This window comes from Ornithodoros turicata, chromosome 1 (assembly GCF_037126465.1).
Source record: "Ornithodoros turicata isolate Travis chromosome 1, ASM3712646v1, whole genome shotgun sequence".
Classification (NCBI taxonomy): domain Eukaryota; kingdom Metazoa; phylum Arthropoda; class Arachnida; order Ixodida; family Argasidae; genus Ornithodoros; species Ornithodoros turicata.
Window position 1 is genome coordinate 57,538,631 of NC_088201.1, and position 15,871 is coordinate 57,554,501.

At 44.3% G+C, this 15,871-nt stretch overlaps 1 protein-coding gene and 1 non-coding gene across 2 annotated transcripts in view; both read left to right on the forward strand.

The window, feature by feature from the left end:
* LOC135378276 (hemicentin-2-like) overlaps positions 1–15,871 on the forward strand; it is a 950,281-nt gene that overhangs the window by 380,955 nt on the left and 553,455 nt on the right. The window lies entirely within an intron of this gene.
* On the forward strand, positions 10,634–10,706 carry Trnaa-ggc (transfer RNA alanine (anticodon GGC)). Its single transcript has one exon. It is a non-coding gene; the product is annotated as a tRNA-Ala (tRNA).

The following is a 15,871-nucleotide window of genomic DNA, read 5'->3' on the forward strand; positions in this document are numbered from 1 at the left end:
GGTCATTATGCCAGTCGGCCTCGTCAGTCGTGGCGAACACCGAGCACATTCTTATGGAATGTGCACTCTATACTGCCTGCAAAGGCGGATACTGTGTGATGAGCTTGCCCGTATCTGCAAGAGACCGCTCAACTTAGCTGCACTCGTTGGCTCCTATGAAGAGCCAGTGCTCCATCGTCGGGTTCTTCACCTGTTCATGGACTTCCTGTCGTCCACTGGATTGCTCCAGACGCTTTAATTCTTTCTCGTATTTTCATCCTTCCTTCATCATCTTCATATAATGTTCCACGTGCAATGGGCTAGGGTAACGCACCACCGCGCTGAAACACCCCCTCTCATCGTCATCCTCTCTTGTTGTTGTTGTTTTGCTTTGTTTCATATCATACGCATATTCTGTAGTAACGGAAGCTTCGCTAATACCGCGATGCAAAGTAACAGGAACAGAGTCGGCGCATCAACGCGATCAAACACACAAATTATAGCTAACGCTCGAAAAACGAAACTTTACGTAACGGAGCTACAGAGTCACCGCGAGGAGCCCTACCGACTACGAGCGGAGGAGTATGCATCAGATTGCAGATGCGTGCGCAACAGACTGAGAGCAGTGCTGGGACGGTTATAATAGCGCCGTTATGTGGTTATGAAGTCGGTCTCTTCTATTGTACGATCCACAATGCTATTCAAAACGAAAAAATACTGTTTCTAGTGAGACAATTCTCGAAAAAGAAATGCATACGTTATCTTCATTGGCAGATGGGACATTTCGTCATTACGACGTATTCATTCGTCATTTTGACGTGAAACTCCTCATTACACACACCTCACAATCAGCGCGCATCGCGAAATAGCGCGCGCTTGTTATTCTTCCTGCGTTGCATTGCGAGCGCATTCGAAATAATGAGCTTTGAGTACAGAATGTACATGCTTCCAATAGTCTATGAGACCCACAAACACCCTTTAAGCCCTTTTAAGATTGTTCTGTACGACAAAAAGTCAAAGGCTTTTGCAACGGATAATGCACATCTTAAACATCAATACTCATGATAATTAGTGGCTTTGCGCCGCGAGACTTCACGTCAAGCGACATCACATGTACACTAGATCCGTCAGAAGGGGCTCCTGAAGCAACTCGTGGGGGGATTTAGGAGTCGCACTATTCGTGTGCTTTCCGCTCAAGGGACAATTCTGAAGGCGCACCATGATTGTGATTCTCCAACAAATATACAAATTTGAAACAGAATACGGAGCAGTACTCGTTGAAATTTCGTTATATAAGCGTGAAAGTCAACATGGTGAAATAGAAAATGAGGAAACCTGAGACAGGGAGCAAAACGGAACACGGCGCATGTTCTCAAACGCAGCAAACCATTTGGTGACACAAAATAACTACGCTCCCGATAACTTCCTTTTTTGCTCCCTGTCTCAGGTTTCCTCGTTTCGCAATCTACCAGCTCTCCTGCACCCTAGCACTTTAGACGGTGAAAAACGCCGGAGAAATCCCAGCAATGCGTCTGGAACACAGCCTCGCGCTCAAACGCAGGAAGCAAAACGACGCCCCAGCAAAGGATAAGAGAGTCGAAAACAAAAATTGAATCCTGAGTGTATTCCTTGCGGGCACCGTAAGCATGAACAAATTATTATCCTGACAACTGGTTATATCCCTTTATTATAACCTCTGATCGAAAGGGAATATACTTTGAGGTTATGTATCTTTATTTGACAATTACGCAAACAACCATTCGCACAATGACAGAAAACCACACATCGGGCTGCCAACAATATCCGCAAAAGACCGCAGTACGGCGGCGGCCATAATTCGGCGCTCCAAGCGCCGTCTCGCCAGGGGACACGTTGAAAACAGTTGATCGCCCAAGCCAGAGAGAAGGAAAGCACATTCGGGGGGGTTGGGGGTGGTTACGTAGGGATTGCGAAAGCACACGGGTTGTATGCTTCCTCCCTGGCATCGTTTTCCTCATTTCTGGCTTGTGCTGGCTGCAATAGCGCTGGGTGAGCGCTGGGTGTTGCACCAGGGAAAGACAGAGGACGGCCGCTGGCGTTGGCGCTCCTACGACTAAACGGGACATCCCTTTTGTGGAGTGTGGCGCTCCTGACCACAAGTCTGAGTGCTTTTCGCGCCCTCCACCCTCCTCTCCGGTTGGACCGATTAATGATTGAATGCACCTTAATTAATGATTCACTTCGACGCCATTTTGGATACACTGCATGCTCTCAATTATGGCTCCTCCTAAGGGATATCAGCAGAGAGTCTAATGCTTGTTTGCGGATAAAGTGCGGATAACCGCATGCACCCCAGGGGCGTGCGATTTTATCAACATTTTGTACGCGCGGATTTCAAACCGTTATATTTCTATCCGCAGTCCAGGATGTCGCGTGGATCCGCTGATATAAACGCACCCACGCACACCTCTACCTATGGTTATACCCCATTACACACTTATTCCACTAAAAAATCACAGGATTTTCGTAAGATTTCTACAGACATTCGACACCCGCGAATCCGTCGCTCGCCGAAGCGCACCCTGCAACCTGCCGGCCTCCTCCGGCAGGTTGAAAACTCTCTGCCTATGCCCCAGTTGGAATAGTGGCATGCTTGATGGGCACATACATTATTAAGTGTGGGCCTTAAGCTTGGGCTTCCTTCTTTGTTGTGCGATGTCGTACCTGCGCTGCCCTAACTGTTTTTCTTTCTCTTTCCTTTATCTTCTTTTCATTCTATTAAACATACCCCCCCCCCCCGTGCTGCTTACTGTTGATGCAGTATGAGAGCACCTGCGAGGCCCCCAATACCGGTGTCACGTACCGCACACACGTATATACTGATGGAGACGACGTCGCATGTCTGCAGTCCACGGAGTACAAAGGAGCGTACACGCACTACACGAAGCCTTCTTGAGGCTGCGTGATGCGTACATCTGCTCCTTCACAGACCTAGGCCGTTTGATCACGGGTAATGGACAACAATATTGCGCGAAAATGTTTTATTGTGAGCAAAAATTAAAACTGTTGTGATCGAGTTTCAGCGAAGCCGCCCTTTATAGACTGCTGATATACCTTAAAGAATAAGTTTGCTCCCTGATGTCGTTGAAATAAATATGTCGGGCAGGAGCATTTTACTACAAACAACTCGCCGGCGAACCTTCTTTCTTGAACACGGCATATTTTCACAGTTGTGCATATCGAATCGCAAGATCTGGCAGCGTACCTACATTCACGGGGAGGAGCACACGGGAGAATCTCCCCATCGGCTCGCGTGTCATTTCCATGGCGTTCTTTCCAGGTTGGTCACGTGTGTCTGTCCTCTCTCACACCTCCTCCTGACGTATTCTCTGCAGCGGGAAGCAAAGCGTTCTCCAGCAGGATCAAAGCGTTCTCCAGCAGCGCCAAGGGGGCGTCCACTGTCGTCGCACTAACGTTGCGCATTCGTTTTTCTGCGTATAAAAACCGTGAGGGTTCCAATTTTTATAATGCGAGTAATACATTATACAGCTCGAGTCGGCGAAAAGTGAAGCAGTAATTCGGTAAATCGGGGAGTACATGAGATGTGTGGGAACAAATATCTACGAATGGATGCTTGGAGAGAGAACTATCCTTGAACTATTTGTATGCCATGGTTGCTACCGTTTCTCCTCCTTGAGGCTAGGCCATTCACATGCGTCTACATTTCAATTTGTGGCACCGATAGAGAACCTAAAGAAGCGACACCTGAGAAGGAGGAAAAGAGGAACAAGTAATCGTAATACAAGATAAATTCCTCCGAAGCTCTCGTCGAAGGTTAATGGCGCAAAGCTGCTGGTGGAAAACGAATGACGAGCGGAAATAAACACGAAAGGTGACGCTATCAGCTTGTCACCCTGGGCCAAGTCGTACATTTCTTTGCGGAAGGGCGGAAGTGGACAGTGTGAGGAATGTCCTCGAATGTTGACTGATCAATAGAGGCTTAGCACAACCGTCAGGCTCTGCCTTTTGTACGTGGGCCACATTTCTGCAAGTACAGACCAAGACTCGGCCGCGCGCGCGTCGGTGGGAAGTCAGTTTGTTGACAAGGTGTGACGCGCGAAACAATGATAGGCACCCAGCAGAATCCTATCATTTGTAAAAAGAGAAAATATCTACGGTTAAACCTCGTTAATTTGGATCGCACGGGACCGACGAAAATGTCCCAATTATCCGAATGTCGAATTATCGAACGGGGAACAAAATACGTGGTGAACTTGCCGTTATCAACGTACCTTTATTGTGAAAAGAACTGCAAGAGTGTGGTTTGCACTTTACCGGAGATCTGAGCCTTTAAAACAACTTTCCTGATAGCCGCCAAGTGCTGTATTGCTTCGGCACTGCCGGGAGCACTGCAGCAAAAGTCCTCCAACACAGCACCTCTACCGAATTATCCGAATTTCCGAATTAACGGGGGTTGGGTTATCGAGATTTTACTGTATTGTAGTGGGAATGGACAAAGTGCGTGTGGTGGATGTTACTTCAGTTACATGGGGCTGGCAGGGTGGCAGCATTCTTTCCCCCGGCTGGAGACACTGTCGTGTGGTTCCCCATAAAAAAGCTCTAGAGCATTTCCTGCTCCTCGTCGTCTTCACCACGCAGCCGCTTTTGCTGGTAATTTGTTCTGGAGTGAGAGCTGGTGCACGGGTAGATTTAAATTTTCTGTTGATGACTGGGAAAGGATTCGCAATGTAAAACCCGAAGCGGAGGCTAGATGATTCACTGATTCATGCTATTCTGGACCTCTTCTGATATGCGGATTGCTTATGAACGTCGGAACGTTATCAGAAGTTGCTTCCATTTCACTTATCTTATTTCGTTGATATATTTCACGGCGATGGCTTTCACCGCAAGAGGTATTATGAATGAACTCACATTCCGCCGCACTCTGTGTGCGTTGACAGGATTAAGTCCCCGCCTAGCATTGAAAACAACCCAAGGTTATCTAGGTTGGCTGATCCTCTTTTTCTTTTTTTCTTTTTTGTCATCACTTTAAGATGAGAGAGAACAGCAGAGGAAAGCTGTTTCGTCGACATCGAACTCCGCTCTTTCAGTCCACTTTCACGGGACTGCCGAGTCATGCTCTAGGAGCGGGGTTCCTTCGTTAGTGTAGCAAAAGAGGGAACTTTCGCCCCGGGGACAAATCCAGCAACGCAGGGTTGGAGCCACGTTCTTTTTTGTTTCAAATTTCGGGGGTTTTCTTTGGAATCTGGAAAAAAGGGCACCGTAGGAAGTATCTGTACAAAGTAGGATTGGCAAACAACTGAATTCGAGGTTCCTGTAGGCGCTCTACAGTCAGTTGACACTCTGCTCTAATATTGGTATTTATAAATTCTGTAATGAATCTGAATCGATTAATCAAGCGCGAGGAAGACAAAAATACATTGAGTTTCAAATTTCCGATGCCCATTCTCTTAATGTGTTCCCTATCTGCAGTGATGCTATCGTTATACAAGGTGTTTATTTTTAGCCTTTACATAATTTTTATAAAAAAGCTACGAGAGCAGAACAGATGTCGTTTCTGAAATTGACTTCTACGGCCAGGCGGAGATCCTCTCGAAGATAGTATGCAACTACAAGGTGACTAATTACCTAAAATTCATTAATTAACTCTTTACTTCGGGGATTTCGGGGAAAAGCGAGATAGCAGAATCAGAGACTGTCCTCGTTGAAAGTCATTCCACGTCTAACAAATACTGAAACACGCACGTGCGTTAAAATATCCAGCCCCGAATTTTGATATGCATATGAGCCCAAACCGTAACCGTGGCGACCGGGAAACCGAGCAGCACAGCGACCATTCCACGTCACAGGGCCACGTGATTTGGAGTGATGGAGATGATTGGAGTAGGTGCCGATCTGCTGGCCAGATAAACCGCTTTCCGGCCCTGATAAGCCTCCGTCGGCGTAGATTATGCGCTCTTGAGGCGCGCTTTTTCGGTTTTGGCTCATGTGCATACAGAAATTCGACGATGGATATTTCACGGGACGCGCTCTTTTCTGGATTTCTAAAAGATGGAATGGCTTTCAACGGGGATTGTCTCCCGTTCCGCTATTTCGCTTTTGCCCAAAATTCCCTAATTAAAAAAGTTAATGAATGAATTTTATATAATTAGTCATCTTGTAGTTACACACTCTTTTCCAGAGGGTGTCCGCCTGACCGCATAAGTCAAGTGCAGAAACGACATCTGTGCTGCTCTCATAGGTTTTTAATAAAAATTCTGTAAAGGGTTAAAATAAACAGCTTGTATATCCTACCTATCCTTAGTGGTAGCTATGCCATCACTTATCGCTCGCTGTTTTTACCCGGCGAAACATCAGCAAACTCTCTCGTCTGGTCTTACCCCAGAGAACTAGAGGATGGGTCGCAGGCAGACCTGTGAAAGTTAATCACCAAATGTACTTAAATTACGGTTACAGTTACACGGTTGTGAAAGTACTTAAGTTCCAGTTACGCAAACTAATGTGTAACTAAGTTACAGTTACTCACCAAAGGTAATTGAATTACTGTTGAATTACTTCTGCTTAGATGTGTCTAAAATGGCGAAATGTAAAGCCTCTTAATGCCTCTTAAAGCCTCGTAATGCAGTACTTATTTCCGTCTAACATTCGCATACCCCCCCCCCCAAAAAAAAAGGGGGGAAATCAGCTGGGGCAATAGGTTTATTGAAAAACAAAGAAAAGAAAGGGTGGAAAGGTTAGAAAGGCGTAGGCTGACTTGCTATTCCCTCAAGAAAGAAGAAAAGAAAGCAAAACAAAACACACACACACACACAAAAGGGACCTTAGAGGCTGATCGAGAGGCCGGTGGCACGAAGAAAGCTCAAGAGGGTAGTCGTAACCGCCCCCTGGTTGTGCAGGACCGGGCCGAGCAGGGTGGCCAAAGTGACGTTAGGGTCAGCTGGAATGCCCAGCAAAACAACCTGCTTATGTTTGGTGTGTCCAGTTGGTAATGTCCATCGGTCCTCAGAAGAAGAATATTTTCAAAGATCTCATTTGTAAGACTGCCTCTCCTCTTCCCAATACTACCGATGCTGAACAACCGTTCCACCGGTGCACCACTTGGTAACGCTGTATTATACTTGAGAAACGAATTATAAGTGGGAAGTCCTTCAGGCAACCAAGGCTGGATGACGTAAACATTGAAATATATTTTGCATACCCTTGCTCCCAAGGCGCAGCAGACTTGTCGTTCCTTGCTTCAGAAGCTGTGAGGGGAGTCATCGTCCGACGATCGGTCTTTATGTGCAGTTGTGCACTTTCAGTTTGAACCTTTTGCACAAGGGTTTGACGGCTCTCAATAGGGCGTCCGGGAAAACACGTGGCGATAATCACCTGAGGCGCGGTTGCTCAACGACTGAGAATGGCCTGCTGCCTTGTACTGTAATAATAATAATAATAATAATAATAATAATAATAATAATAATAATAATAATACTAATAATAATAATAATTCAATTCAATTCAATTCAATTCAATGTTTATTTACACTTGTGGCAAGTTACAGGGAATAATAACAGTCCTGCCTAAGCCCGAGGGAGCTTGTGAGCAGGGGCTGGAGTCAGCAGCGGTACGCGTCAATACCCACAAGATAACGGGAAAAGGTGCTAAACGGAAGTCATGGAGAAGAAAAATACAGAGGGAAAAGGCACAGTAAATTACAACTTTAACAGTAATAGTATTTTTTAACAGACGCTTTAGCTGTGATTTTGTACTTACTGTTACAATCTCTGGAGGTAGGTGATTAAAAATATATGGAACGTAATAGCATCGACAAAATGTTCCATAACGAGTGAAGCTCGACGGTACTATGTAGGGACTCTTTAGATGCCTAAGTTCGCGCCGTGCAATATTGGCCTGCTTATACACATTAGACCAGAAATATTTCAACACTACCATGTACCTGAAGATATTGTCGAAACGAGGAAGTTTAGTGGTACGAAAAAGATCTGTATCAGTGGAAATTGCTGAGCCATAGTTTACGCTCTTTAAACAGCTATTCAGAATGGAGTTAATTTTACACTTCCAAGATTCACTGCAATGACTGAAGGCAGTAATACCGTATCGTAATACACTGTAGCCCAAGCTTTCGAGGATAGTTCTCTTGACCTTCACTGGGACAGTACAGCGTAGGCGAAACAAAATACAAGATACTTTTCTGACCCTTGCGCAAACGTAGGACAGGTGATCGTTCCAGGACATATCATTAGTGAATATGATTCCCAGGTATTTAACAGAGGTACTGTACTCAATGGGATTACAAACACAGTTGTTACATGTGGATGAATGCAGAACTACTGGGAGATAGGAGGTCACACGTTTAAGTGGGTTATGGAAAGAGATTAGTTGTGTCTTTCTTTGATTAATATAAATTTGATTTTCGTGAAACCAATCATAAACGTAAAAGGCATCCGTCTGCAAAATTCTGATGGATTCGGCGTCATTAACATGAACAGAGGCAATGAGAGTATCATCTGCATATTGAAATAATTGGCAGTTAGAAATCACACCGTTGAGGTCATTAATATATAAATTAAATAGCAAAGGAGCCAAAACAGAACCCTGAGGCACCCCAGATTGAATCTCAACAGACCGGCTATGTTCACCACCGACAGACACATGCTGGGTCCTCCTTTGAAGGAAGTTGCACAACCATTTATAAATTGGACCGCGAAAGCCGTATGCATATAATTTCTGAAGTAGTATTGAGTGGGAAACAGTGTCAAATGCCTTGGATAGATCAAGGAATAAGCAGGTAACAAATTTGTTTGTGTCGAACGAGTGGTAGATCAAGTCTACAAAGCCCTCAAGGAGCTTCTGAGTCCCTCTGCCTTGTGTGAAGCCGTATTGTGTTAAGCTTATGATGTTTTTTTTTTTTTTTTTTTTTTTTCAAGAAATGAGACATGACTGTGTGAACATATTTTTCCGTAATGACGGCCACAATTGAGAGTAACGATATTGGTCGGTAGTTCTCAACCTTGTTTTTCTGCCCATTCTTAAAGACTGGACTCACGGTAGACATTTTGAGTGCGTCAGGTATAACACCGGATGCAAATATTCCGTTAAGAATACGTAGTAAGCTGTTACATATGAGACTATAGTTGCGCTTGATATCGCCCGCCTGTATTTGATCAGAACCACAAGATTTGGTTGACAGTCCGTTGACAATGGATCTTAATTCGGGTACAAGTATGTCAGGGAATACGCGCGTGTCAACTACCGGACTGAAGTGTAAATTAAGTGTTCTGGATCTGTCAACACGGTATACGGACGCGAAATGTTCACTAAAGCACTCAGCAATATTCAACAAACAAGGAAACTCACTGGCTATCTCGTCATCTATGTTTTTTATTTTATTTTGCCGCCCTATTAATTCGTTAATAGTGTCCCAGGTTGCCTTGGCATTCCTTCTGTGTTCGCTGAATCTGGAGTGATAGTATTGTTTTTTAGATAGGCGTAACATAGCTGTTTCTAATCGTACGGAACTCATTTTTCAAGGCACTGTCCGTTGGGTGGCGTCGGCATCTTTTCCATAGTAGATCTTTAGTTTTAATTAAAGAGATGATCTCACTAGTCATCCATGGATATACACGCCTGTTTCTTTTTTTCCTTTTCTTTTTCCCTGACTTCTAGGCGTCCAAAAAGTATTGTGCGAATATACTGTATGCCTCTAAATGGTCAGTGCAGAGTTCCACTCGGGACCAGTCACAGTTAGACAGATGATGGTCAAAAGTTGGTAAGTGACAATAATGAATCGTTTGATTGTTCGGGTCAATGGAATCTGCAAGAGTCGTGGCCCTAAAGAGCACTGTGGCATAATGGTCGGCGATTTTATGAGATACGGCACCTGCCGATACAACCGACCCATGGGTTCTGATATTTATATGGTCCAGGCATGATGACACCATTTTCCCACTCATGTACTCCTCTCTTGTCGGTACATTGATTACAGCGTCTAAACCAAATTCCGCTAAAACGTTAAGGTAGTCGGATACAACTGGCTTAGTTGGCTTCAATAGATCTATATTTATGTCGCCAAACATATAAAGCTCATTGGCCTTGTCTAAGTTTTGACTATAGATCGCAGCTCTATTAAAGAGTCAGGAACATATTGATTTGGTGGTCGATACACAGCAATCAGAGTAAACATGAGATCTGCATTACAAACTGTGAGCGTTAAACGCATCGCAACTGCTGTTCGTGGGTATCCTTGCAACACACCAGACATTTTTTTACAAAAACAGCAATGAAATAAAAGGACTTATACCCGCACAGGCTGTATAATGAAATTTCACTCTCAGAAATGTTAGTTTCAGTTAAGATAATCACATCCAGGTTATGCAGATGTTCCTCAACATAACACAACATGAAAGATGAAAGTCACTGAAAAGGTTACCCAGCTGTAGGGATCGAACCCACATCTTCTGGATTGCCGGTCCAGGGCTCTACCAATTGAGCTAAGCTAACACGCCTCTCCAGCGACTTTCGGGGTGCGTCATCTGAAAGAATGTGTGTACGAGTGAGCAAAAATGTAAGAGTGAAAGGAGGGTGAGTGAGAGTGAGTGGCTGGTTTGTCGTCCCTTCAGATGACGCACCCCGAAAGTCGCTGGAGAGGCGTGTTAGCTTAGCTCAATTGGTAGAGCCCTGGACTGGCAATCCAGAAGATGTGGGTTCGATCCCTACAGCTGGCTAACCTTTTCAGTGACTTTCATCTTTCATCGTTGATTTCTAGGCAATTTGAGGCTTTGTGTGTATCTGTCCCCTCTATGTTGTTCCAGCCTCAGAACATCAGTTTATCTCTTGTATAACACAACAGTTCATCCCAGTGCCTTCTTAGGCTTCGGATATTAACATGTATTATTCCCAGCGTACTCCTCTCTACATGGTGTAACTCTTTGAGAACTGACAAAATGTCCGGAAAAGACAACAACAACAATAATAATAATAATAATACTTTATGCCCACAAACCCGCCCACAAACAGCGTACGCCTGCACAGCAGTGCACCTTCGTACATTACACCAAGCTGAGGTTTTGGAGCACCTCCTGTCTTAACTGACTAAAACTGGGATGAAATAAGTCAACGTCATTCGTGAAAACATTAAAAGATGTTTGTATTCGTCGAGACGGTGACTATCGAGCAGCCATATCTTTAACATAGAAAAGAGAACTGCGTCGGACAGTACGGAGTGGTGCATGAAAATGTAAAAGGTGAATCACAGACTCTGCATGTATAATGTTGTGAACACATTTGTACAGAAAAATGAAATCACGACTTAATCTTCGGTTGCACAGAAAGCGTTCAGATGCGCGTTGCATATCACCAAGTGGGAATCTTCGGGAACAGATTTTCAAATAACGCTTATAAACTGCATCTAAACGTGTAACAAAGTATGTCCAACACAATTCCATGCAACTGACCCAAATTCTAAGACAGGTAAAAGAAGAGATACAAAACGAGTCTGCAAACAATCTGGTCCGCTCAAGTCACGAGTCATTCTAGAGATAATACCAATAATTCGGTAGGCTTTTTTTACAACGTGTTCCACATGGACATTGAATGAGAGACGCCGATCCATCCAGATCCCAAGGTCTCTGATAGCGAACACTCTACTAGCTCTGTGTCATACAGTTGATAAACAAAAACTGTGGGGTTTACTTTGTTGGTGAACGAGAATACTTTAGTCTTTCCTGTGTTCAATACGAGCCCGTTTTGAAGGCACCAAGTAGTAATAGCATCAACATCGGCTTGAAGCAATACACAATCCGATATATCAGATACAGCAAGAAAATTTTTCAAGTCATCGGCAAACTTGAGAAGTTTAGCCGACCTTAACGTCGTGATCCACTTCATTGATGAAGACATTGAACAATAATCGCCCCAAAATCGAGCCTTGTGGTACACCTGACTTTGCAACGTAATTTGTAGAGAAGCTGTTACAGACTCTCACAGTATTCAACCTCCCGTCTAAATAACTGACAAACCATTGACAAAAACGTGAGCACATGCCATAATGCCGGAGTTTACGCACACGAAGCGAATGGTTCACAAGGTCAAATGCCTTGGTGCAGTCAAAGTAAACGCTATCCACTTGACCCTGCTTATGCAGATACGGCAGGTGCATATGCAGGTACTATCATTCCTCTGATCATTTTATTTATTGCATCTGTGACAGGAAACGTAATCTGTCAATCTGTGAGGTCAAAAGAGAAAATGTGAAAGCAGTGGAAACCTTGGGAGCATGTCCATCTCATCAGAGTTGCAATATCGAAAGCACTTTGCTTGGCAGTTGCAGCGGCATCCGTATCGGTCTGCCGCCCTTCGCTTTCTGGGATCATCTCTGGCCGGCTTCCCAGCTCTGAGAGCACCAGAATGGAGTCGCTAAAAGACAAGGGTGAATAACAAGCTCAGGTTAGACCTCGGCAACAAGTATCAACATCTGCGTCCTCGAACAACTGTTTTCCATGCGACAACAACAACTACATGAATGACGATGGGATGAGGTGATTCACCGCAACAATTGCGGTACCATACCTCAGTGAATGTGGGTTAACATATGAGTGGGATGACAATGAAAAAGAGAAGGCGAGATGCGAGAGAAAGCGCGACTGTACAAGGCTCGATCCGTTTTCGCCACATACTGGTCACGTTGCGTCTCTAACCACGAAACGCACGAAAAAAAGAAAAAAGAAACAACGGAACCACTGCAACGCCTTGATCCTCGGTATTTTTATTTTTTGTTTCTCTGTCGCTGCTACATGGCTACAAAAGGGGACGCAGTTTCGGAATTCTGCACTGTGAGTGTTAGGACTCCTCGTTTAAGCCAAACAGGCAAACAAAGATAATCAAACTGAGAGAAGATATGAACGAACTAAAATGTCTTAAAGAATTACCATCTGGTGTTTTCGGCATTACTTATGTGCTCTTCATAGACGTTCTTAGGAGTTCTGTTTCTGGTGCGCACAGCTTTCACTTTCCCTCGACGTTTCTGTCGTCAACCTTTCAGCTGATGTCGAAACACTGTGCGTAGTACGGCCAGGCGAACTGTGCAATCGAGTCAGATGGAGTCACAGGACTCTCTAGTGCCGACATAGAGTCCCCCCATAGCGGTGCAAACCAACTTCGAAAAGCGTGTTTCTGGCTCACTTACCCACGTCATGCAAAACAGCCGCTCAGTCGAGCTGCCGTCGGGTCGGTCGGAGACGCACTGCTGTTGGCTTGGCTTGTCTTGTTTCCGTAATCTAGTTCAACACGGCAGGTTAGCTAGCTATGTACTGGCTTAGCGACTCGCTTAATCAGTGCGGCTAGGTCAATCTCGGAACTGGGGAACTTACCAGGTCGCACAAAACGAGTTTTGCATGCTTGTGCTGAAGTCACATCGAAAGTATGTTTGAAAAGCAGTTGTCCTTTTGAGTGCAAGTTACACGAAAAAATAGTAAAGTTACAATTACAGTTACTCGTTTTCAACAGCACCTAATTACAGTAATTAATTACTGAAAAGTGACCAATTACAGTAACTTAATTACTTGTAATGAATTACTTCCCAGGTCCGGTCGTAGGTCAGGGGATGATCTTGTTTGAAATACCGTATACCCTCTACCTCTGCCCTCAGGTGATTTTCCCAAGCTGTTCTCTGTTCAGAATATTTTATTAGCATAATTATCTAATTACACAAGTAACTGCCAAGATTACACTTTGCTTTTAACTAAAACAATAAGCTGTTCTCACGCTGTACCGTGCGCAGAATCAACAATAATTAAGTGCCAAGTGAAATTTTTCGACGTCTTTCATTTTTTAGTTCCGTTGTTTAAATCACAACAACGTTTTGACACAAATAGCACTCGCCACTGTAAGCATCACGTACTTGTGGGCTCAATGTGGTGGTGGTGGCGGCGACGACATTGCCTTCCGTTCCATGTGCTCATGTGGTGTTCAGCCAGCATGCCCATCCCTGTTTGAATATTTGAATCAATCCAAATCAGTAAATTGTACATGCATATTTTATTCCCTGATATGCATCGGCAAAATGTTGTTGATGAGTTAATCATTCCGTTGAGTTCTGACCACATCCCGTCAGCAATGTTTGCCTGCCTACTTTTGACGTTTTGCATGAATTTATTTTCCGTTATCAACAAAATGGCGCTCATACACTTCGGTAAATTATTGCGCTGCCACGTACCAGCGACAGCCCCCATAGGAAGGTGTTTTCCCAAATTGATTCTCAACCGAGATCCGGGACACCTGAACACTTACCGTTTCAGAAGAAGAAGAATAGAAAAAAAAAAAATGGGGGAGGGGGGCTTCGTTTTCATGGCCATCTCTAATTGTTATTGCGAAGCGTGTCTGTTTCGTATCGTAATGCTCTTTGTCGGAGATTACACGGCGCACGTAGCAGACGGGCGATGCCTAGAATACAACGCCCGCGCATATTCTAATTATGTGCAGTACACGGGGTCCCCGTGTATGCATCGTGGGAGCATTTCTCTATTGTTTTTTCCGCGGGCTGCCATATTCCTAATGACTGAGCGTTTTGCGAGCGCCGCTGTCATAATATGGAATGTACGCTCAATGATGATTTTTCTGCGGCGGAAGGAAACGAGAGAGAAAAAGACAGAAAAAATAATGAAAGCAGCGAAATGAGTTGATAAAATGCATTAACAACCCCTTTAATCGGGAGCATATATTGAACTACAGGGTTCGTTGGTTGGTTTCCAAAGTGTTTGCTATTCATAGCACTAGGCAATATATCACATAGTGTTAATACTTCGAAGTTTTTACAACGATAGAGCCTGTTAAAAGGCCTGCGCAGCTGTTTTGTCAAACCCCCACGCAACTATATTGACGTAACTATAACCCCCCCCCCCCTTTTTTTTTTGTTTCTCCCTGCATCCATTCGCTATTTCTCGCACCTCAAACTCGGCGTGCAGTGCATACTTAAATAAACACTGAATTACCCTAGATATACGGCGCTTACCCAATTATACAATACGACAGGATCTCGTTAAGTTCCTTGTGATTCGTAACAAAGTGTCAGAAATCGGCTGTTTGTGAAAATCGTCTGCCCTCGCGCGTCTTCTTTTTCGTTCTTTTTTTTTTCTTTTTTTGCCTCTACGTGAAAGCAGAGCGAACGCAGGCAGTCACAATATTTAACGCAGCACAACCTAATACAGTCGTATATTTCGATTCAGCTCTCTAATTTAGAAGAGATTAGTGGAGTTTATTCACCGTGGCAGGCGATACCCTAACTCCTATCCCTACAGGTAGTGGTCTGAAAGATATAATTATGAACCACACGATGATGACCCACATTGTTCACAAAGGTAATCGGATGCGTTTGAGGACAGTTGGTTGTTAGACCGGGTTGGATCACGTGTGTGAATTTGCCTTTTTCTTATCTATTGTCACGACAGCTGCACAGCACACATGTTGTATATTGTAGGCTTCAAACAAGAAGGATTTATTTAACTTGTATTATACACGCGCCTATATAAGGCTAGGTTAATATAGAGCGTTGCTGCGCGTGATCATCTTCTCTTCGTTGCTGTTCGAGAAGTGACTGTTCCTTGTCTCTCTCTCTCTCTTCCGTGGCATGGTTGCCAACCGTCATTCTATCGGAGGGCTGCTATAAGCGTGATTATGCCGTGAAACCGAAACTAAGTTTTGTATTTTGCCTATATTCGGCCATCGTTTTCTTTCGATCGACCCGATCGAACAAATACAGCTAAAGCTAAAGTTTTCATCTTCTGGGCCAGTCTCGCAGGGCCAGTGCTCGTCATCACCGGACGACTCTATCGAACTTGCGGAGTCTTCTCGTGAAATGTCGAACCTTTTCATTTTGTCTACCAGGACAATGCCC